Raw genomic sequence first — 25,063 nt, 5'->3', positions numbered from 1 at the left:
ATATAATTATACATATACACACACATACACATTATACAGTGCTAAAAGATAATAAAAAAAATCCAAAGAAATTCTAGAGCTCAATTAAAACAATTTTTCAACCTGGCTCTCCTTCCTCACCAAACCCTATACACCTATCCCTCTCTCAAATGGCTACCATATTTAACACTTCATTGACATCATAGCCTTTCTTACCTCCAGTTATCTCAGACCATGTAATCAGCCTCGAAACTCTACTAGCCCTGACATCCCTGACTTTAATCTCAACCTGACTCCACATCATATGTTAGACAGCTAAAAAAGAAACTGAAACCCTGTTCTACTGATGATCTTCCTGCTGAGTACCTTATGCTTGCTGCAGACTCTGTTTCACACCCATTTTCATACCCATTTTCATAGATTCCTAGGCATGTACTAGGCTAATGACCCTAGAGCCTTTACAAGCCTTGCCCATAGGATTACCCTGGCATTGTGCCACCTGACAGTGCTCTGTTTGACATGTATGGGAAGTCTATTCCATATCGTGGGTAGTCTCTGGGTTATGAACCTGTCCCTCCAGCATGTTCTGTTGACCATGGTAATGAGGTGGAGGTCTCTGAAGGGGTCTACTTCTAATGACCGAAACGCCGATTCGCCGACAGTGAAATAACCGACGCCAGAAAACCGACAACACACAAACCCGACAACGCGAAACACCGAACACCATAACACCGACACACTACAACACATATCCACTAGCCCTAACCCAAACCCTAACCCTAAGGTCCGACACTACCGCACACTCTCCCTACCTGCACCCTAACCCTAACTCACTTACACACCCCGAACCCCAAGCTCCGACACTACCGCACACTCTCCCTACCTGCACCCTAACCCTAACTCACTTACACACCCCAAACCCCAAGCTCCGACACTACCGCACTCACCTATCACACACCCTAACCCTACATCCCTGAGTATTGCACACTTACCTGTCCGCTCCCTACTCCTAAATCCCTCACTATCGCATACTTACCAGGTCGCGCTTACACATTCCCCTTGTCGGTCTTCCGTCTGTCGGGATTCGAGCGTGTCGGTCAACTGCGTTGTCGGTCGTTTCGTGTCGGTTATTTCACTGTCGGCGAATCGGCGTTTCGGTCATTAGAAGGAGACCCCTCTGAAGCATGTGGTGCGGAGGGATTGGGATTTCTAACAGAGCTGAGTCAGACATGGCTTTGTAAGTCAAGCAGAGATCACCTCTAAGTAGGTGATATGAAACAGAGAACAGTTGGAGTTTTTTTTTTTGAGTCTGTCCATATAGGACAACTGTTTAAGGCATCTTTGTGAGGTACTTTTGCAGCCACTCCAGTTGTAAGGGAAGAGTAGAGGGAGACAATGATCTCTTTCTTCCTGGATCAACGTATCTGTTAACATTAATTATTAACATTCATCAACAGATCTATTAAAGAGTCCTATGTCCCAACATTAATATTATTAACATTCATCAACAGATCTATTCAAGAGTCCTATGTCCCTACCCTGTAGAAAAATAATTTATTATTCCTTACCATGAAGGATGCAACCCTTCTGAAATCTCTAACTTCCAGATCAACTGCCATCTTTTCTCCCCTTTCTAAGATCATGGAAAAGTGTATTCATAAGCATCTCCTTCAGTAACTTTTACAAAATGATCTCCTAACTCCAACACAGCATAGTTTCTTATAGGCCATAGCACCACTACAGCACTCCTCAACTTTTCTGACAGCATTAATAAGTGTAGAGACCAAGGGAAGTTTCTCTTCTGTTTTTCTAGATCCCTGAGAAACATTCGTCAAAATGTCCTATCTAGTTCTTTTCAAAACCAACTCTTCTATTGCTCACCAACTACCTATCTGAAATGTAGCAACTGCTCTTCAACTACCTATTTGAAATATACCAATCTGTCAAATGGCTCTCTTCTGTCTCCCTCCTCCATCTCCTACTTAAAACAGGCATTCCACAAGGCTCTATTGTTGGTCCACTGCTCTAAGATTTTCATCAATAACCCATATATCTCCTCCCTGCAAGCTTGCTTTCTCCAGTATGCAGATGAATCAACTTTCATCTGTTCATCTGACAGCCCACTACAACTACAATCCATGCCACAAGATGCCTTCAACTCAGTTGAACTGTGGCTACATCAAAACCAACTTTTACTTAATCCCAAAAAGAGTAAACTGTTTCTATTTTTTTCAAAAATCCCATGCCAGTGCTAAAAGTAACTTCCATATTACCTCTGTAAACAATACAGCCATTGAAGTATTACCCGTACCAATTTGCATGGAGTCACCCTAGATGACAACCTAAATTGTGATCTTCACATACAGAACTATATAATAAAATCCCCAAAAGCTAGGTCTACTTTATAGACCAAAAATAAATAAATTCCTTACTCCCTCTAGTAGGATCACTTTGACTAACTCTTATCTTTTACTCTTTGTTCTCTACATCTCACCTGTTTTGACTAACATCCAGATCTTTCTTATATCACAAATAGAGCAATGCTATAATGAGACAGCTAGATTTGCAGCTAACCTGACACAAACTCATCATTCTGCATTACGTTCTCTTTGGTTATAACTCCCATATCAACTAGCTCATACACAACTTCTTCTAACCCATAAAAAACACCTCTACCTGCCCTTCTATCTGTTCAGTACTTAATCAGTATTTCCAAAATCGCCCTCTGCTATCTTTACAAAAAACCTGCTTGAAATCTATAAACCGAAAAAAGTGTGTGACAAAATCTATACTCGCACTACAGTCAAACTATGGAACTCTATCCCAAATTCAATCAGTACTATATCAAGCCTGCATGAATTTAAATCATTGTCTGAAAGAATCACTTACTAACTCATGGCTATGCCCATGTACCTCTCCTGTATGATTTACATCAAGAAGTACTTTACATTCTTACTAACCTTTCATCCTTCTATCTATCCTTACCCTTTCAACACTTGCCCTCTTCCCATTCTTCAGGGGATACTTGTACCATCCTTTTTTGATTATTTGCTAGCATAGTAGACCCGCGGTGGTGGTGCTCTGGTAGCGTTGTCACCTCACAGTAAGATGCTGTCCGGTTCGATTCTCAACTAGAGCGTCTTCTGTGTGGAGACATGCGTGAATGGGCATATCTTCGTTGAAGGTTGTGCATCAGGGCTGGTAACTCGGCACATAAAAATCAACTACCAATCATTAGCGGACTGGAGCTCAGCTGTGGCGACCCCTAACCGGGAAAAGCCGAAAGACACAACATAGTAGACTATTCTTCGAATACTTTTGTACATACTGATGGTCATATTTAATAGTATTTTTACTTTTATTATTACATCACCGGTGTCTCTTTATACTTAACTGTATCCTATGTATTCCACTGCCAAATTTTATGTACATATGTTTTCTAATTACATCTATGCTATGGTTTTACTTGATCTTATGTTATTCTCTGGAACTTTTCTTACCAGGCCACCGCTGAAATTGGGTATTTATTACCAGTTGGACTTCCCTATAAAACAAATGTCAGTAAAATAAATAAACAATAAAAATGTTCAACGATATTACAATTCATTAATTACCCTTTTCATGGGGTTTTAATCTTTAACAGTTTTCACTTGTAACAAGGATGCAAGAGTATTCCTTAAACTGCAACAGTCAAATCTGTCAATGTTTTCTTAGTCATTCTGACTTCATAGCACATCCACCCTTGATCAACTTACCAGAAGCAGTGCAACAATGCTCATCCTTACTGTCAGGATACAATATCATCATTATTATGGCCCAGTACAATAACAATTAAATTGGTACCATCATCTAAATTAACTATGCAGGCACTGCACATCAACCTTCTTTCTACTGCTTCAGTCCCCTCATTCTGAATGTAGAATTACGTTTGGTTTTGGGGTGTTGCTGAACATGGAACTAAATGGTAACTTGTAGGTCTAGCCTTTTGAGCAACAGTTCCCCAATATTAAATTATGTTTGTTCTAAAAACAGACTAAAAAAAAGCAGCATACTTTGCTACTTCCAAATAACCATGGCAGTAAACAAAAGTTTTGCTTACATATGGGGATGTTTAAAATGCCTCAACAGCAAGAAGGGTCACCACCTTTTCAAATGCACAAAGCGAGACTTTACAAGTCAAACCAAGCTCACAACTCGTGCAAACTTGTTCAGCCTTATAGAGCTCTCATGCAAAATAAATTATATGCACTTAAAGGAAAACTTCTCCTCGCTGGACATAACTGCTCAAATAGATGCTGCCTGTTCAAAAAGGGGCAGATGGCAACCCCAAACAAGCATATTGCAATTTTATTTATTTATTTTATTATTTTACATTTGTTGACTGGGATAGTCTGACTGGATATCAGACCTCTCAACCGTACTAAATTCCTTGGCATTTACCGGTTTTGAGGCCAAAATATTGGGATACCATGAATTCCCGAGTGGCCCCCTTAACTTCCGAATTTCCCAGTCTTTTTTTTTTTTTTTTGTATTGCCAAAATTTGCAACTTTAAATTTTAGGCTGATGTCACTACACATCCCCAGCCTATAGGGGTGTGCGTGATGACAACAGCTACTACCTTGTTGGACTCAGGAGAAAAGGGGAAAATAACAGAGATGGTCATGGCGCTTGGCAGTATAATTTAAAGTTGGCAGACAGACTCCTCTAGGTAAGAGGAAATTAAAACAACTTATCTGTCCTGTGGGCATTTAGTTTACCTGGTGTGTATATGTGTGCACAAAACCATCATTGCTGGCTGCGTTCCTTCAGTTTAAACCGAGTAACCAACCCATTGCATTTAGTGTGTGCATCTGCTGGCCATGATACTGTACGCAAGTTAATTTATTCTTGTTTTAATTGCTGCATTTAAGTCTGGTGGCACTGGCTCAACCATTGCATTGCTGCATTTACAATTACTTTAACTGGCTCACTCAACTGTCTGTTGCTATAACTAGATGCTGTGTGAGCAATTTCATTTGTTAAATCCAGACCGGCATTCAGTATCAATCATTGCTGCAGGCTCACTTCAGTGTGCAAAAACCATTGCTACTGCTCCTTGCATTTAGAGTTCATTCATTTGTATTCTTTGCTTTAAGTTAACATACTGTGTGCGAGTACTTTCGTTCGGCAAACCGGCATTCGGTTTATCAACCGTTGCTGCTCCTTGCATTTAGAGTTACTGGCTCCTCCTCCCATTTAGAGTTCATTCATTTTTGTGTATGGATTCTTTGCTTTTGGAGTTCATTCTATTCTTTACTTTTAACTAGATACTGTGTGCGAGTACGTTCGTTCGGCAAACCGGAATTCAGTTTTTCAACTGTTGCTGCAGGCTGCTTGCATTTTGAGTTACTGGCTTTAATGTGCAGGTTCATTTAATTCATTTAGAGTTACTGGCTTTATTGTGCAGGTTCACTGCATTTCGAGTTATTGGCTTTAATGTGCAGGTTCATTGCATTTCGAGTTACTGGCTTTAATGTGCAGGTTCATTGCATTTAGAGTTACTGGCTTTAATGTGCAGGTTCATTGCATTCATTTAGAGTTACTGGCTTTAATGTGCAGGTTCATTGCATTCATTTAGAGTTACTGGCTTTAATGTGCAGGTTCATTGCATTCATTTAGAGTTACTGGCTTTAATGTGCAGGTTCATTGCTTTCATTTAGAGTTACTGGCTTTAATGTGCAGGTTCATTGCTTTCATTTAGAGTTTCTGGCTTTAATGTGCAGGTTCATTGCATTCATTTAGAGTTACTGGCTTTAATGTGCAGGTTCATTGCATTCATTTAGAGTTACTGGCTTTAATGTGCAGGTTCATTGCATTCATTTAGAGTTACTGGCTTTAATGTGCAGGTTCATTGCATTCATTTAGAGTTACTGGCTTTAATGTGCAGGTTCATTGCATTTAGAGTTACTGGCTTTAGTGTGTGTGGATAAGATGGACTGCTGATAATGTACGGTGTTGTACTTTTAAAGGGGGTGAATGCTGCAGTCCTGAGAATGTCCTCCTTTGGCAGAGATACCTAGTAACTATGAACCTGTTATCAGTTAGCCATCCATTCCCTTTTGAAATATTACTAGCTTATTTTTTTAATGCCACATAAGCAATTTATTCTTGAGGGTAATCTCTCTTTTGATAATCACATTGCCAAAGTGGTTAGAAAATCCTTCTATGTGGCCCACCTAATCACAAAAGGGTTTGCATCCAGATCAAGAGAGGTCATTGTGCCCCTCTTCTCATCAGACCCATCATAGAGTACAACGCCCCATTTGGGATGTACCTTACAAGACACCTGCAACAGCTGGAAAGACCACAGAAGTACCTCACCAAGAGGATCACTGGCCTCAAACATATGCCCTATGCAGCTCGACTGAAGAAACTCCAGCTGTAGTCAGTTGCTTACCACTTACTCGAGGTGATTTCTGCCTGACATACAAGGCCATGTCCAACCCAGAATGATGGACATGCTCCATCTAAAGAAAACCATATTCCCTGGAGCCACACGCTCTAGGGATCTAAACCTCACCACAACAATAAATAGGGTGTGCTGGAGGGATAGATTCCTGTCCCAGAGACTTCCTATGCTTTGGAACAAGATTCCAATCTACATTAGGCAGAGCTCCTCGCTAACACTCTTCAAGAGAAACCTGACTAGTGGATGGGAACAGAAAGTTTACCCTGGGGATCACTTCAGTGGCTCTGCTGGACAGTGGCACAGGGAACTAATCTAAGGGGGGTGGCGAAAGCCAACACATTCTGGCTAGGCTTATAAATGCCTTCGGGCAGATAGCCTAGTACCTACCTATAAGGGCAACAGGCACTTTACCTGTAGATGAAACAATGAAATATACAGTTGTTTGCTAGCAGTGTCTTCATTAGTTACAGTTCTCTTTAATGTGGAATTATTTAGATGACTTTTACTTCTGCAGAGATTGTGCATATACTGGTGGATTGCAGAAGTTTGAGTAGACTTTTATGATGGAAATTTTCTAAATTGGGTAGTTTTGTCATTACTGGTTCATGCATTTAGTTCATTGCTTACTGGAAAAAATGTCAAAACAATAAATTTAACGCGCTCTAACAAGTGTGCTGTATTTATACACTGAATATGATTTAATACAGTCAGGATGGTGCATCAAAGAACATGCGTATGTTTTGTGTGCTGGGTTCTATGATTTGAAAACAGCCTAAAGGTAATTTTTATCCTCCACTGGCCAGATGCATGGGTTTCAATGCTGTTTCAGTGAATGTCAGCTTCAAGGGCAGAGAAGTTTTAATGCCAAGTCTATTTTCATTATGAGACTGTATTGCTTTGTTTAGCAGATATCTATTAGTGTTTGTGCTATAAAATGTAAAATAAATTCCAAATCATTGTAGAAGTAAAGCAGTATGCACAGTGTTTATGGTAAATGGGGTGGAATAGCCAAGTAATGTGAGATTAGAATGGCTGCAGGGGGACTCTGGGGCCATATTTTGGGTGTCTGTTCTTCAGTTCGTATTTGAAAGTTGGTATCCCACAATTCTACTGGAGTGGGTGGGGTTACATAATTTTGTATGCAAATTGTATGTTAATCAGTGTACAGATTTGTACCTATTTTTCATGGGCCTTTGTCCAGATTTTTATGTTTCCAGGTTGAGAGGTATGCTGGATATATGTCCATTTTCAGGGGAGAAAAGCTCCAGATAACACAGAACATAACAGATAGGAGTCAAACATATTTACAAAGGCCTCTAGTAGCTACTCACACTATACACAGTGTGTAATAGTATACAAAAACAATAGGTTGCAGCAGGCTATTATGAGCAAGAGATGCATACAATATTAATTCAAATAAGGCATAGAATAAGTAGTGATTAATCAGGATTAGTGCATAGGATCAGTAGGGTTAGTTAGTGCAATACTATGGTCTTAGTAAGAAACAGAACCTAGAACCTACTGTTGTATATGTCTTAAGGGGATAAGCCGTCCAGCCCCCCCCCCCCAAAAAAAAAACAAGTCTCAGTATGACAGGTACCAGATACAGGACAAAAATGAGCCTTTGAGCAAACCCACTAGGAAGCCTGCAGTGTATCTGTCGCACAAATCACTTAAAGTGCAGCAAATAATGACTTTTATAATATTTCTGCACATACTTCTCAAGTGTATCTCATTACAAGGGTAGTACCTCATTTGGGATATTAAAAAAGTTAATGTTCGTCAATGCTCCACATTGAAAGGGTGTGCCACACATTCAATGTTAGGAATTTTTTTAACTGATATCCACGGTAAATAAAACACAATCATATACATTCATTAAAAGATCTTTTTATAAGTAAAACCAGCGTATTTAGCCAACCTATGCCCTTCCTAGTTGAAGTTGTTAGGAAGCTTGTTGGTATGTGATCCACATTTTGCCTGTTTGTTCACATTATGAGGGCTGGTGTTCCTCGTTTTGGAGATTGAGACCTGTTTATTTTATTACTACGAGTTTACATACTCATTACGAGTAAGAGACAAATTAGCTGGGGTGTTAAACGCTGACATTGGTGATACTTTGGGCGGATTAAAATGGGGCTTGTTACTGCGCAACCGGCTGGAGGCTAAATTTGAACCAAGCGAAGGCCACTTGGGTAACAATAACATTACATAAGTTTTTAGAAAGCGCAAACACTGTCGGTTCAGTTTTTGTTAGCTCGGCAAGTAAAAATACGCAGTTTATTTCAACAGGTCTGTACAACCAGACTGCCTTTACTTATTTTGGTTTTACCAGAAATCACCTTGTCTGATTTAGTGTGTCGGTCCTTACACGCCAACTAGGGTTACCACCTGTCCCACTTTGCGAGGGACAATCCCTCTTTGGGCAGTTGTGTCCTGCCAAAAATTTGTAAAAATGGCAAATGTCTTGAGATTTTAGGACAACATTATTTCATATATTTTATGTAACAGTTGTATAAAACAGCTATTATGTATCTGTAACACCTAAATGTTATAAGAAACAGAATAAGCAATTAAAATGCTACAAAATAATTTACGCAAAAAAGTGAAGTTCCGTCCTTTGTACTGGCCATGGGTATGTTTAGGCCTGCAAAATCTGACGTTTGTACCAAAAATGTCCCACTTTGGGCACTTGAAAAGGTGGTAACCCTAAGCTCTCCACCGTCTGTCTACAAAACGTTTGGAGCAATGTGGAACTATTACCAGCAACTTTAACTAGGAAGCTGGGCCCGTGGTTAAAAACTGAATAAGTTATTACAGACATGGTTTACCATAGATAACGCTGTATTAAAACACACCCTTTCAACGTGTAGCGGCGGCATGTTTACATCTCAGAATTAACACTTTTCTCCACATGGAGCATTACCTCTCAACCTCTTAGAGCAAGAAATCTGGACAAAGCTACAAATAATGGGGGCAAAGACCCCAAAATTAGGAGCCCTTTCTAAATACTACTCTTACAAATTAAGAAAGTTGACAGCATATCAGGTTTAGCATTACCATTAATTTTGTAAAGGATATCTAAAACTCAAATGTTGCAATTATTTTCTTACTTCAATCCGCAAGGATTTGTCAGAAACCCAGTGTTATGAGAAACAGAAAAATAGGAGGCAAAAATGTTTAGAGTTGAGCGGTATGGTGCCGCAGCTGGCAGACATGCATACAGACATCTGCATATTGGTGCTGCTTGGAAGTCAGGTTACCGGTTAGCTTCCCATCTTCCGACACTACTCACTTCATTTATCTCTACGGATTACCACCTGTCCCTCTCTGCGAGGTACAGTCCCGCTTTGACCGACTTGTGTCGTGCGAAAAAAAAAAACGGCAAATGTCCTGACATTTTAAGACAAAACATATTTCTTAAGTTTTCTTTAACATTTGCATAAACAGTTATTTTGTATCTGAAACAAAATATACGAAAAAGCATAAGCAACGCAAATGCTACAAAAATCAGCTTTTATTTTGGCAAAAATTTGAAGTTATGTAATTTGCACTAGCCGTGGGTATGTTTTATCCTGCAAGGTCCCACATTTCTACAAAACAATGTCCCATCTTGAGCATTTGAAAAGGTGGCAACCCTATTAAATTATCTCCTTTTTACGCTGTATTTTTCTTTTAAATTTTCAGAGAGCACATTTAAAATGTCGAGGGCAGATCCAGCATTTTATACAACAGTCACATCGTTCTGATTCCGGACATGCTGTTTCTCCGAAAAAGAAAACTTTTTTCTTATTCTGTTTATACTGATACTATTCAGTACTGGAAGCGATCGTAATCATAAATGACTTGCTTGCTTTATTTTATTTATTTACTTTTTTACGAAAACCTGGAGACAGACGCTTAAGGGTTCTCAAACAGGACAGCAAAGTAAAACATTTAGTCATAAAATGCCAAAGTATGCTGCGCTGCCATCCTGAATATATAACTGTGTGAAGAGCCAGGAATATACTTCTCATTTCATAGTATATTTCGGTATATCCACCTTATTACATTTATGGCAACAATTAGATCAGCACACAGCACTTACACCCTTAAAAATTTTACAGTGTTGCACCTTTAAGGTGCAATGACTAGTTATCTGATACTTTCTGTTATACCTACTATCCAGGTTCCTTAGTTAAGTTTAATAAGAAACAGTACTCTAAAATGCAAGAAATGTAGTTCCTTACCGTTATCAGATACCTCTTATTTAACAGTTGTTCCTCTGAGAATACAATATCTTGCCAGACACACAATTTTATGGTCAAATAGACACAACTTTATATTTAAGCTTAAGTGGAAACGAGCTCTACGAGTCGAGCTTAATGACACCTGAGCTGCCTTCAGGTTTCACTTGAAAGTCCTGTAGTCACCACCCACGGGGTATTATAATGGCTGGGGAGGGGTCTCTGCACGTCATACAAATCATTGGGACATTATGGCCTAATTGTTAATGGATTGCAGCAGTACTCCGAATTTCAGATCAACACAACTATCTTGTAAGAGCGTACATTTAATTTTAGACTTTGATTCTTTGTTTATAAACCGTGCAAAAGGACATATCGCATTTTTAGCCACAAGTGTAAATACTGCAGTAAATATATAAATAAACAAGCAAATGCAGGCATACATAACATATGAATCAATAAGTAAGGAGGAAAGTAAATGTGAAACATAATAAACGTATCTAGCAGGTGAAGAAACACAGCAAATGAATATACACAAGTATTAAACATCTACATTACAACATGGTTTCAAGCGGCATCGCCTGAAAATAAAATATCTGACTGTTTTGTTCGGAAGCAAGTATTTGGATCAAAGCGAGCTGGCGTATAAGATGTGTTTTATTACGGTCCGGCTACCTTTCAAATAACAGATTTGTTTAGGATAAATAACTATTCACAATTATTGGGAGTCTACTGTCTTAATAAAATGGAAAATGTAAGTGTTACTTGTAAAAACTATTGTTCTATATCACAAAGACCTATAAGCTTCTTTTCAAGCCTGGCACCATCCCAGCACTAAGAAAAGACCAAGGCACAAAACACTTGTAAACAAATCCACAAAATCGAACAACTGTAGAGTCTTCACACAGGTTTAATATACTTGACAAAGATATAGACTTAAAGCGCTTTTCGTTTACTAACATGCAGACTTCTTCAGAAGTATCAATACAAACAATTAAGTGTTCTTAAATAAGCACTCAATCAAAAAATGGGGGAACAACACAATTAATTACTTAAAGAAACACTACCCCCGCAAAAAAATGTTATATTTTAAAATTATTTTCACACTAATTTCTCATGTACCTAAAAATACATTAAAAACATTAGTTAATTAAAATGACATTAGAACAATTAAAGCTCCATCCCTGTACTAACTAAAGCCCCCTCGAAGTTACCGCCGTTCATACTTCGATTAACTCACATGCAACGTTTTGGAGCGTACACCTAGCCGTTTACCACACTGTCGTACCTCCCAACCTCTGGACAAAGCCTAACATAATGGGGAGACAAAGCCCCAGATAGGGACAGATTTTAAATATTGCTCTTATAAACTTAGACAGTTGTTAGAAAAATAGGATTTGTGTTACTATGCATGTGTTTCTGCAGGATATGAAGTCTGAAACTCAAATGCATGTCATTGTTTAATAACTTCCATCCTCAGTGATTTGCCAGGAAACCACACACTTCTGTGTGAAGGATAAATCTAGACAACTGAGAGGTATGCCTGATCATGCACTTTCAAAGTGTTATATAAGCACTATTATTGTTATTTTATACCGTGGTGGTACGGCGGCAGCATTGTTACCTCACAGCAAGAGGTTCTCCTGTTTGATTCTTGGCTGGGCTTGGGAGTGCCTTCTTTGTGGAGTCTACATGTCCTCCCCGCGGTTGGGTAGTGTTCGAAAGACATGCGTGCGTAAATGGGCATACCTTCGTTGAAGGTTTGGCGTCGAGCTGGCACCTCGGCGTTTCGTAAAAATCTACTGCCAATCATTAGCGGACCAGGTTCCACTGTGGCGACCCCTTACCAGGAAAAGCCAAAAGACAAACAACAACATATTACAAAATTACCCCTCAACAGCATATATTTAATTTGCTTTGTTTTTATCAAGAAATATTACAAGAGGGAAGAATTGAGGGGACCACGGTGCCCTTACAGGCGAAGATGCCAAATTTAATAAACATTTACAAAATGCCTTTTGTAGCCCCCATTAACAAATGTAAGCAGACAGTGAAACCAAGTGTATGCTATATGTTAAACACAATCATTTATTAAAATGTACTATAAAAGATGTGAACTTTAATTAAATTGTACAGGTTATGCAAAGCATGTTACCAGTATATAAAAAATAGTGAACAAGGAAAAAAACTGCATACTACAACTCTTCGCGCCCCAACAGGGTCTATTTAAAAAGTCCCAGGTTCCATGTTTTATTTGTTGTCTATAAGCTGACTGTCCTGATAGTTGCGACTATGTTCCAGTAAAGTATAAAATGTGTTGAATTCAGCTTTGCCATATCTGTCCCACCCCATAAACTCATCCCGCTTAGAAGGAATACTTCTAGAATGCATTTCTTGCCTGAACCTTTGTATAAAGTTGCAATACCTTTTTTCCAAAATGGAAACTTTTAAAAAGTGGATTTAAATGCATAAGACTAAATTTTATCTCAAATACAAATAAGTATTTTTTCAACAGGAAAACGTCATCATAAAACATATGAAACTCATGCATCCTATGAGATGTCAGTAAATTGAAGTAAACTAAGCACAGGAACATATTCAGTACCTACTCGTCCCTAGGGATATACCATCTATCATAATCAGCTTACATCATATCACTAACGAATAATATATAAAAATAAACACTGTGGTACAGTTAAAGGAAAATTCCACCTTAGAACTACAAAAAAAAAAAACATATTTTTTTCATTGTATCTTTGTTTTTGAGCTATCTTAATACCTCAAAAATCACTCCAAGTGCTTATTTTACAATTTTAATGTGTTTCTCAAAATGGCGGATAATGGGGCCTGCATTGGTAACATGATCTTATTTTCTTGCTTTACTTCCTTCTTCCCAGAATACATTTCAAGTCCTCTTTATATGACTCATGCCAGACATAGGGAAGTGGTGCTGTTTTCACATGCCATTAAAATATAATGGCAGGACTACGAAGCACTGTCATCTAAACACACCTTCTGTAAAAGAGCTGCTTCTCCCTTTACCTGACTGAGCCTCAGTTATCTGTCTGACAGAACTTGTTCTAGGCTATAAATAGCTGTCAACTACTTGCAGCAAAAGGAGATACAAAACAGTTTTTTGTAAGAGGAGTCTTTTGTAATCCTAACAATCTTGATAAACCCTCGCCAATACTCTCACGCTGAGGTGTGAAAACTCTCACTGCAGTAAATAATCCTTGCTGTACATTTACAAGTGACAAAAAGTAGGACTCTAAACTTAGTCTGTCTGCTACTTCCCAATGCCTTCAGTGGAAGGATTTTCTCTCTCATGAATGATGCAGACTTAAAATGTGCTTTACTAGTTCCTCAATTATTTCTGTCATGTTCCCCCTCCTTTTTTTCTATTTCATATTTATTTATACTTTTGGTAACCAGGAATGTGAACTGGTTCCAGGACCCTTTTCAGCTACAGCATAAGCTACACTGGCAAAGATAATAACAATTATTAAATGCACTTATCAATACAAAGAAAAAAATACTGACAGAAAGACATTGACCAAGATTGCATGTGGAACACAGTCAATGTGTGACAGTGACCAATTAAATCATTGAGCAACGTTTACTAGAATGTGTACATTAATAATGCTTAACTATACTATGTTGTTTATTATAAATAATTAATTGTATTCACACATATTGCACAAACACACACACACACACACACACATATATATATATATATATATATATATATATATATATATCTAGTGTGTGTGTGTGTGTGTGTTTGTGTGTGTGTGTGTGTCTGTATGCGTTTAAACACAGTTACGTACTTCTGATTTTCTTTTCTTAGTGTTCTTAATGCAAGGGCACATAGTAAATGTATGTTAAAGTAAATTCAGCTGTATATTACGGTTGCTCTCTGACAATGCAAGGACTGACTCAGTCAGTCGGAAACTCTTACAATGTAACAGATATGCACCCCCCTCTGCAATGATGCCACACAAAGCATAAAAGACCTTTTTATGAACAGTATCAGTGCACCTAGTTGATAGGGGGGCAGGCTTGAAAATGGTAAATGCATTTATACTTTACAAGAAAAAAATATTTACTGGCTTTTTTCTAAATGTCACAGAAATCTTTGCTACTACTCTTAAGTTATCTTAACACAAACTATTATAAATAACATTTAAAGCTTAGAATTTCAATACTGTGCTACTGCTTATTTGACCTGTTAGTAACAGCCTGCATTCAAATTGCTGACTGCCTTACAGACTATCTGCAAATATACAGAGCTGAGTATATATTTTTTTGGTTATAGAGTTTGTTAATTGTTGCTTAGATCTCTGTTGAAACTGCTGTCTCACTGTTCTGGGAGACTAATATGCAAATATACAGAGCTGAGTATTTTTTTTTTTTGGTTTTAAAGTTTGTACTGTTAGTTGTTACTTAGATCTCCGTTGAAACTGTTGTCTCACTGTTCTGAGAGACTGATCTGCAAATATACAGAGCTGAGTATATTTTTTTTGGTTTTAAAGTCTGTACTGTTAGTTGTTGCTTAGATCTCTGTTGAAACTGTTTTGTCCCACCCGCACCCACACTCCCTATTTTGGTTTGTAGTTTAAATTTGGTGGCTTTTGCAGTTGCCCGCCCCACTGTAGATTTGATCTGGGACACTCCCCCAGTCCCATCTCTTTACCACATTCTACCTAATAAACTCTTTCTGCACTTGCTTTTAGTCATTTTTAATTTAATTGCATTTTTTAAACTGTGTTTGTTTTAATATTGCTACATACTCAAGTGTGCTAGCTTGCACTGCACGTGAATTATTTTTACTACTGTTTTTGCTACTTTTCTGTAAAAAAAAAAAAAAACTGTAAGCCTGTTTCCTACCTTTCCTGTAACTAGTGTTCCAGATACAGATTTGCTGTATCCAGTTCTGTATGTAAGCTTCTGAGCCCCCCAAGCCTTTCTGTGTTGGAGAGAAGCCTTCTAGCTTATCAGTGGGTATGGTAAGCACTAGGTAACCTGTCTACCATATAAGGAGTGATTCTGGCCCAGAAATTATAGTTATTGGCCATTTGGGCAATCTTCCATCTCTCTCAACTTTCTGATTTGAAAGCCTGCATTTGCACTTGTTTCTGTCCTGTAACTCGTCTAGTGCAGATACAGATTATTAGTTTTAGCACTTAAATTTGCTTATTCATGCTCAGCACTTGTTCAGAACCTGTAAGCACTAAATACGCTACTAATTACTATAGCACTCAATCTTCCTCATTACCTAGAGGAAAACAGTTTTTGTACTTACGTTTCTCACTTGCTTAGAGAAAAACAGCTCTTGTACTCACTTTCCTCACTTATCTAGAGGAAAATATTTTTTATTCAGGCATGTCCAAGGGTCAGCTCCCAGTGTTCTCTCCTGTCTATCTGATGAATCTGGGCATCTTGAGACAATGTAGAAATTGCCTCATGTATACAGACAACCCTCTCTTCCTACCACCCAACACTACAACCTGAGAGATGCACTTATTTAGCCAAACTGGAGGTAAAGCTCTCTCCAACCAAGACTGAACTTGACAGTCATGAGGAGAAGGTAAACATTTGCACCACACCACACTCATTACATAGTCTCACTAAATCTACACCACCAAAATCCACACATAGTAACACAAAAACATTCGCAAAGACTCTCAATAATAATCTGTCTAAGCAACAGAGACCTCCAAAGCAGAAACACAAGCAACCTCCATCCCCCAACACAACCCAAATGACACATAGCCCATAGACTCAGTGTGCCACTCAACCACAGCCAATAAGGCAAAACAACGTTCCCAACACACTAGTCATAGTTGACTCTATAGTCAGGTACACTGATGTCCCACTCACCAGGCTAAACAAGGAGAAGGTTACTGTCAGCTGCCTGGCAGGTGCCAGGATCCGCCACATAACCCATGCACTCAGGTCACTCCACAACAAGTACAAATATGACTCTGTCATTGTCCGTGTTGGTGTGAATGATCTGAGACGTACCTCCCTGGACTACATGAAAAGAGACATGGAAGAGCTCTCCGATCTTGTAGCCCAGGCAGGCATGACCCTAGCCCTGAGTAGCATTCTGCCATCACCCAGAATGAAACCGCAGTACAAGGACAAAATGACTGACTTCAACAATTGGCTAAGCTTCTGGTGTCATTCTAAGGGGATCCAGTATCTGTCTGCTTGGGATGACATGGTCGACAGACCACGATGCTTTGCCACAGATGGCCTGCACCTGTCACCCCTGGGATTCTGGATACTGGCTAAGGCTCTTGCTGCCCCTATAGTTCCTTTTTTAGGCAGGGTTCAAATAACAAATTCACCACCATAACAGGAACAGGCAAGCAAAAACTGAGGGTAATGCTACTCAATGCTAGAAGTCTAAATCTCAAAATGCACTCACTCGAGGCACTCCTTAAAATGGAGAACATTGATATCTGTGCAGTGACTGAGACCTGGTTCAAGGCACCAGATAGCACCCCTGCACTACCAAGCTATAACTCATACCACACTTTTCAGCCATGTAACCTGGACCAAAACGCCAAAGGCGGAGGTGTGTCCATATTCATTAAGGATATCCACACCTCCAGGCTAGTTGCTCAGCATAATGCATCCGAGGTTATCCAAGTGCAACTAACTCTGGGCAAAATTGCAATCCAAATTGTAGCTTGCTACAGATCCCCCACTATGCCCCAGGATTCCCACTCTTCTTTTCTTGATGTACTTTAAAATATTAGGGTTCAACCAAACACCCTAATAATGGGTGACTTCAACTACCCCACTATTAACTGGGAAAACTACTTGTGTACCAACTCTTTAGCTCAACGCTTTTTGGAATTCATAAACTCCAAATGCCCTAGATCAACTTATTCACAACCCCACCAGGGGCAACAATATCCTAGACCTAGTCATTACCAACATGAGTGACAGGTGTTCCACACCTGAAGTCAACTCCTCGTTGGTCCGATCTGACCATAAGCTTATCACCCTTGATATCCACATCCCACCCCACCCCCCATTAAGGAAACCACAGTAAAAAAATTTCTCCAAAGCCAACTTCATGCTTCTTAAGACAGAAGTGGTGAACTTCATGACACCCATGCAGATGGACAATACAGTTACAACTGCTGAATCCTACACAAATGCACTCTATAAGCACTTACACAAGTGCATGGATCATGCTATCCCAAACAGAACCAAGACGCTATCCTCCAAAAAAAGGAAGCCAATCTGGTGGTCCCCTGCCATAAACAAACTGTACAACAGAAGGAAGAAACTGTTGCAAAAGAGAGTAAAATCCCATGAGTGGAGGAGCTCCCTGGTAAGCCTCAGTAAGAAGCTGAGATCCCTTATAAGATCCTCCAAAGCTAGCGATGAAAACAAAATTGCCACTAAATCCAAGGGCAATCACAAAGCATTCTATAGCTATGTCAAGAATCTAAATGGCAACACCCAGATCTGCTCTGAGTTACAGCACAAAGGCGAGAAAATTACAGAACCAACTGATATTGCCAACATCCTGGCAGATAGGTTCAGTGTTAACTTTACCCCTCTCTCACCCCCTAAAGGGCCATATCAATACAGGAAGAATGCAGAGTCCCTGTAATCACAACTACGCAGATAAAAGCTGCACTCTCTAAAGCCAAAAACACAGCATCCATGGGACCGGACAACATCCTAGGCTGAGTTTTACATGAACTGGCTCCCCACTTAAGCCTCATGTTCAATAATAACCTCACATCAGGCTTTGTGCCTACTGAATGGTGCACAGCAACAGTTATCCCACTCCACAAAGGGGGAGCCACCACTGATCCCAGGAACTATTGACCTATTAGCTTGATGAGTCTGGTCTGCAAGGCCATGGAACATATCATCATGGAACTCATAAACAAAGACATTGGTAACCTCCAAACTATGGACCCCACCCAGTTTGGGTTTGTGAAAGGCAGATCATGCCTCCTGAACCTGATTGACTTCTTTGAGGCAGTCACCAAAGCCACGGATGAGGGTAAGGTGGTTCACACAGCCTATCTTGACCTCACCAAGGCTTTCAACACCATCCCCCATTCTGGAATTATAGCTAAACTCACTAAACTAGGTATAAATCCCTACGTCACAAGATGGGTTGCCAACTGGCTCACTGACAGAATCCACACTGTAAAAGTTGCAGACTCCAAATCTGACCTCAAAGCAGTGACAAGTGGAGTACCACAAGGTTCCGTCCTGGGACCTCTCCTGTTTGGTATCTAGTTCTCTGAAGTACAGGCTAACACAGAAGGCCTTTGGCTAACGAAGTTCGCAGATGACTGCAAACTAGGAGCCATAGTCAAGTCCCCAAATGATGTGGACATCCTACAGAAGGGCCTCATTGAGACAGATGCCTGGTGTCAGAGCCATGGCCTCAAGCTCAATGCCAAAAAGTGCAGTGTCATCCCCTTTGGTAAAAATTTACCCATGAACTAACACATAGGCAGCAATCTACTTAACACCGAATGCATGATAAGAGACCTTGGGATCCAGGTGAACAGTAGTCCCTCCTTTGATAGTCACATCACCACAGAAGTCAGAAAGTCCTTCTACGTGGCACACCTCATTATAAAAGGGTTCTCATCCAGGAAAACAGAGGTCTTTGTTCCCCTCTACTCGACACTCATTAGACCCATTATAGAGTACAATGCCCCTTTTGGAATGTACCTCACAAGATATCTGCAGCAGCTGGAAAGGCCACAGAAGTACCTCACAAAGAGGATTACTGGCCTCAAACAAATGCCCTACACTGACCGCCTCAAAAAACTCCAGCTTTATTCCGTAGCATATCGCCTACTCCGAGGTGATCTCTGCCTAACATATAAAGCTATGTCAAACCCAGAGCTGTTGGACATGCTACACCTAAAGAAATCACAGTCCCTCCGAGCTACATGCTCTAGGGACCTAAACCTTGTCACCATAATAAACACGACACATACTGGAGGGATAGATTCCTGTCCCAGAGACTTCCTATACTCTGGAACAAGCTACCCATCTATGTCAAGCAAAGGTCTTCATTAGCACTCTTCAAGAAAAATCTTGATGAGTGGATGGGAAATAGGAAATACACCCCGGGGATCACTTCTGTGTCTCTGCTCGACAGTGGCACAGGAAAATAACTTTCATGAGTGGCGTAATCCATGGAACCTTGTTGGCTAGGCTTACGTAGGCCCTTGGGCCGATAGCCTAGTACCTACCTATGAACCTTTGAACCCATGTAAATTTGTCAGAAGAGTTGACAATTGCCTTTAAATCCCTGACTTATCTAATTGCTTTGTTTTGCTATGAAAGGGGAGTGTTAAGTTCTCCTCCTGTCTGCAATAAAAACAGTGGAAACAATCCACAGATTCCTGTCTTTTTTTTATATCAGTTGCTGTGTTCCTGACATTAGCAGAGTTAATTACCCATCTAAGATTGACAGCGGTACCTGACAGGGTAGACTACATATTTAACTGCGTCTATAATATGTCATGCAGGTGGAGAAGAATTTCTTTGCAAAGTATGTGAGAAGTTGAGTTTAAAAAAAGTAGGTGGGCTTTCCCTTCCTTTGACTCCAATGCAAGGAAATAAAAGTTTTAAAAACTGCAAGCAGGTTTCTGGTACATACACAATGCTGGACCCATATTGTAGGGAGAAAAGAAACCTAATGATTGAGCTAAACTGTATGAGAGGGTGGAGTTTTCTTTTAGCTGAGGAATTACCATGCACATCAGAATTGTGCGGACAGTTATACAAAACGTAAAGTACCTAGAACCATCTCTGATTTGTCAGCTATAATGTACTGTTCGATCAATAACTTCCTTACTTATGTGTAAGATACGCATGGTGCAAACAGTGAAAAGAAACAAAAAGAAAATTGCAAAAATGCAATATTTCTGAATGTCTCTTGTCTGTTTTAAATTGTGGTCTTAAATTTGTACCTACGGTGCTTCCGAAACTGTATGAATGTAAAATTGAGTTGTATAGCTTCATTAGGAAGCTTCATATGTGGTATTATTTTAATGTTTTAGTGCCTAAGAATGATATTGTGAATAGTTCAATCTCTGATTATTCTAATTCAGACACAGATGAGTCGTTTGTTTCGTGTGATAGTGAAGCTCATGAACAAAGGTATATTGACACCTCAGGCGTTAATGTAAATAGCACCTTTATGCCTCCGTTTAGCCATGATGGCATTAAGAAACTACACGCGATGTTAGAATTTGAATTAGAATATTATTTAAACCATTTTGACAAGAATCTAGTTGAATATAATTTATCTAAACTAGAATGGTTGGATTTGAAAAAATTTTCACAACAAACAGAGTTGGTCATAAAGCCATCTGACAAGGGCAATAAAATAATAATTATGCATAATACTCAGTACTTTAAAATGTGTTGGGATTTATTGAGTGATAAAACAGTTTATAATATAGTTCATCAGGATGCCATTGAACAAGCTAAAGCTAAATACATTAGTTTAATTCACAAGGGCCTTCGTTTAGGATTTTGGTCGGATAAAGATGTGAAAGTGAAGTTTAGTTTAAAGGACACTGAACCAGCATATTTTTATTGCCTCCCTAAAGTACACAAAGACTCTAAAAATCCACCAGGCAGACCAGTTGTGTCTGCAAGGAAATATTTTTTGCATGACCTAGGTGTAGTGTTACATAAAGTGTTGTTAAAAGAAGTTGTTTGTCTTCCTTCTTATATTAAAGACTCCTTTGACTTTTTGGATAAAATAAAGTCAATAACTTGGAATAAAAATATGTTTTGGGTTACGCTAGATGTTAAGAGCCTTTATACCAACATTCAACATAAATTTGGCCTAGAGGCATTGTACAAAACTATGGGAGATAAGCCATTAACTCATTATGTACTTGATCTGACACAATTTTGTTTAGAAAATAATTATTTTTGTTTTGATAATTTGATTTTTCAACAGAAACAGGGAACAGCAATGGGTGCTCCCTTTGCACCTATGTATGCAAATATTTTCATGGGTCTTGTGGAAAGAGAATGTATTTATAAAAATGAATTTGTACAAAAATATGTCAAAATGTATTTCAGATTTATTGATGATTTAATATTTTTATGTGAAGGAGGGAAGAACTATGTACATAATTTTGTTCAAGAGATTCAATATAATAGATTTAATATTTGTTTTGATGGGTTACAATGTGGACATACAGTTAACTTTTTAGATGTAAATGTACAGGGTATTGATGGTCAGCCCATTCTAACTAGTTTACATAGAAAATTTGGAGAGCCACATGATTTTTTGCAAGCTGATAGCTGTCATCCCTCTCATGTTATTAATGCTCTACCATATGGGGAATTTTTAAGGATTTCTCATTTATGTAATACTGATGAGGTATTTTTTAAAGAAGTTCAAGAAACTAAAGAGATGTTCTTGAGAAGAAATTATGATAAAAAGTTAGTGGAAAGTGATATTAACAAAATTGTCAAATTAAGATATGATAGATTCAATAAACAAAAAAGTAGAGATATATTCATATCTAATAAAAATATTAATTTTGTAGATAATTTATTTGTAGTATCTAAGTATAATATTTGTAGTAATATGATTAAATCAAATATATTACATTTTTGGGAATTTTTAGACAATTTTGATGAACTAAAGAATTTAAAGACTAAGAAATTAACTTTTTCTTATACAAAAGGTAAAAGTATTAAAGATTTGGTTGTACGTACTAGGTATTTTAAATCAATGGTGAAAATACCAACTCAGTTAACTACTTTAGGTACATTTCCATGTGGGAAATGTCAAGCTTGTCCATATATACATAGAGCTTTTTTTAAAATTAATAATAAAAATTTTAATTTAGAGGGCTTACATAATTGTAGAACTAATAGGGTAATTTATGCCCTCAAGTGTGGTTGTAATAAATTCTACATCGGTCAAACTAAGAGAATGTTTAAGGTTAGACTCTTAGAACACTTGAGGGATATAAGAAATAAAAAAACGGAGAGCCCTTTAGCTCTACATTTTTGTGAATTTCATGATGGCAATAGTGATAGCTTAAAAACTACCATATTACAACAGGTAGCTAACACAGAACCTGATGAGTTAGTTGTAGGTAGATTACTTCTAAAGAAGGAAACTGTTTTCATTTTAAAATATGACACTTTATTACCTAGAGGTTTGAATACAGAATGTAGTTGGAAGAATGTTATTTAGTTTTTAAGTGCACATTAATTGTATTGATTAATTGGTTAATTATATAATTGAATGATTTCTGTGACTATTTAAAGTATGTTTTAGTGCTGATAATTTACTCCTTGAAGGCTTACTGTGGCCGAGGCGCTAGAGAGTGAAGTTAATAAACTTGCTTTTGGATCCTGTGCTGACTCTGGTTGTTTTGCTGCTAGACTACATATTTAACTGCGTCTATAATATGTCATGCAGGTGGAGAAGAATTTCTTTGCAAAGTATGTGAGAAGTTGAGCTTAAAAAAAGTAGGTGGGCTTTCCCTTCCTTTGACTCCAATGCAAGGAAATAAAAGTTTTAAAAACTGCAAGCAGGTTTCTGGTACATACACAATGCTGGACCCATATTGTAGGGAGAAAAGAAACCTAATGATTGAGCTAAACTGTATGAGAGGGTGGAGTTTTCCTTTAGCTAAGGAATTACCATGCACATCAGAATTATGCGGACAGTTATACAAAACGTAAAGTACCTAGAACCATCTCTGATTTGTCAGCTATAATGTACTGTTCGATCAATAACTTCCTTACTTATGTGTAAGATATGCATGGTGCAAACAGTGAAAAGAAACAAAAAGAAAAAAATAAATAAACTGTGTTCTCCACTAATCGACATTTCCACATAAATAAATGAATATAGGTGGAAATTTTGACAGCAAACCCATTTACATGAAAATATACTAACCATGGAATGTACATAAAATATTCATTTCAATCCTGAAGTATTGATGTTATGTTGTCCCATCTCACCTTCATTCTTCCTGGGTGGGTTCGGAGCCACTTGACCTATACTAAAGCTCGAGAGCTTCTACTAGCTCGAGGCTGAGTCCTATCCCATGGTGCTTAGCAGCTGTTCCCCAGATCTCATTTGCCGCTTGAAGCTTCAGGATTGTCTTCATTGGCTCAGGCTTGTAAAATTGTATATTTTATATCTTTATACCAGTTACCTTCTAATTATTATCTATTATTACTTACTAGTTTTATCGTAATAGCCTTGTGCTACTTTTTCACTCTCAAACCTTGTAATTTTACCTTTGTGGCTGTTTTTTCTTTGGGACTTGTCTCCTTAAGAATATGTTTAAATTAGAGGATTCTTGTCTCTTCTCTTCCTTCTTTTCCCCTCTTAGGATTCACCGTTTAAGTTAGAGGCGTCTCCTCTCTCTCTCTCTATATATATATATATATATATATATATATATATATATTTATATATCTATATATATATATATATATATATATATATATATATATATATATATATAAATTTAGATACCTTCCTGTTTTTGCTATCTTTCTCTTTCCCTTAAAGATATAAGTTTTTTGTTACGTATATAGAGTGTTTTTTTTTTTTTTGTTTTCCTCATAGCTAGTCATGTCTAAGGAACCAGCTAAGGAACACAAGTCAGGATTTAAAAAGTGTGATTCCTGCACTCAAAAAATGGCCATTACTGATGGACACACTAGTTGTGTGTACTGTCTGGGACCACTCCATCTCCAAGATTCCTGCTCTATCTGCCATAGTTTTAGCGCCAGGGTCTTGCAGGAGAGGGTCAGACAAAAAAAATCAGATACAACTAAAAAGGCTGCTTCATCGACTCCGGTATCTAAGCCGACAACAGCACCAAACTTTATACTTCCTCGGCCCCAAAAAATGTCGGGCCCAAAAAACATGGTTCTCCCTCAGTTCTATCTGTTTCATCAGAACTGTTGCAGAGCCGGAAAAGGAGTCGGTCACCATCCTTGGAGTCTGTTCGCTCGGTGCCACTGTCTCCTTTACTGCAGTCGGTGGCAGGGAGCCACAAATCTTTGGGTCATTCCTCAAGATCCTCCAGGCTATCGGATGATGACATGGAGCGGGTGGTGAAAAGGTTGCTTTGGACCCGGGCCCTAGCAGAAATTCCCTCAAGCCCAGCCCATTGGATCGTGTAGCCGACAATGGTACCCCCAACTACGCCGATTCCTCCTCCAACTCGAACGAGTTTGGAGCCAGAGAATATGAAAGTCGTTGTGCTAGAACCGCCGGAGCCAGTAATCACAACTATCTCAGGTCCAATGTATACTTCACTTTCCTTGATGCTTTTGTCCATTGAGGGACCTGGGGGCCGACACTCCCTGGTCAGCTCCCGGGGGAAGAGTCGAGCC

General features: G+C 38.7%; 1 protein-coding gene across 2 annotated transcripts in view; it reads right to left on the bottom strand.

Annotated features, from left to right (window-relative positions):
• LOC122807082 (deoxyribonuclease gamma-like) overlaps nt 1–25,063 on the bottom strand; it is a 925,207-nt gene that overhangs the window by 748,697 nt on the left and 151,447 nt on the right. The window contains exon 1 of one of the 2 annotated variants that reach the window (XM_044078021.1): nt 10,658–10,827. The exons of the other annotated variant lie outside the window; for it this stretch is intronic. The gene's annotated coding sequence lies outside the window, so the exon portion shown is untranslated. Of the gene's footprint in view, nt 1–10,657; nt 10,828–25,063 lie in introns of those variants that run through there. 2 annotated transcript variants of the gene reach the window in all.

Source organism: Protopterus annectens, chromosome 7.part0, assembly GCF_019279795.1.
Source record: "Protopterus annectens isolate FY-2018-M chromosome 7.part0, PAN1.0, whole genome shotgun sequence".
In the NCBI taxonomy this organism is placed as follows: domain Eukaryota; kingdom Metazoa; phylum Chordata; order Ceratodontiformes; family Protopteridae; genus Protopterus; species Protopterus annectens.
Note: the sequence above shows the minus strand (reverse complement) of the source record. Positions and strands in the feature narration are given on the sequence as shown.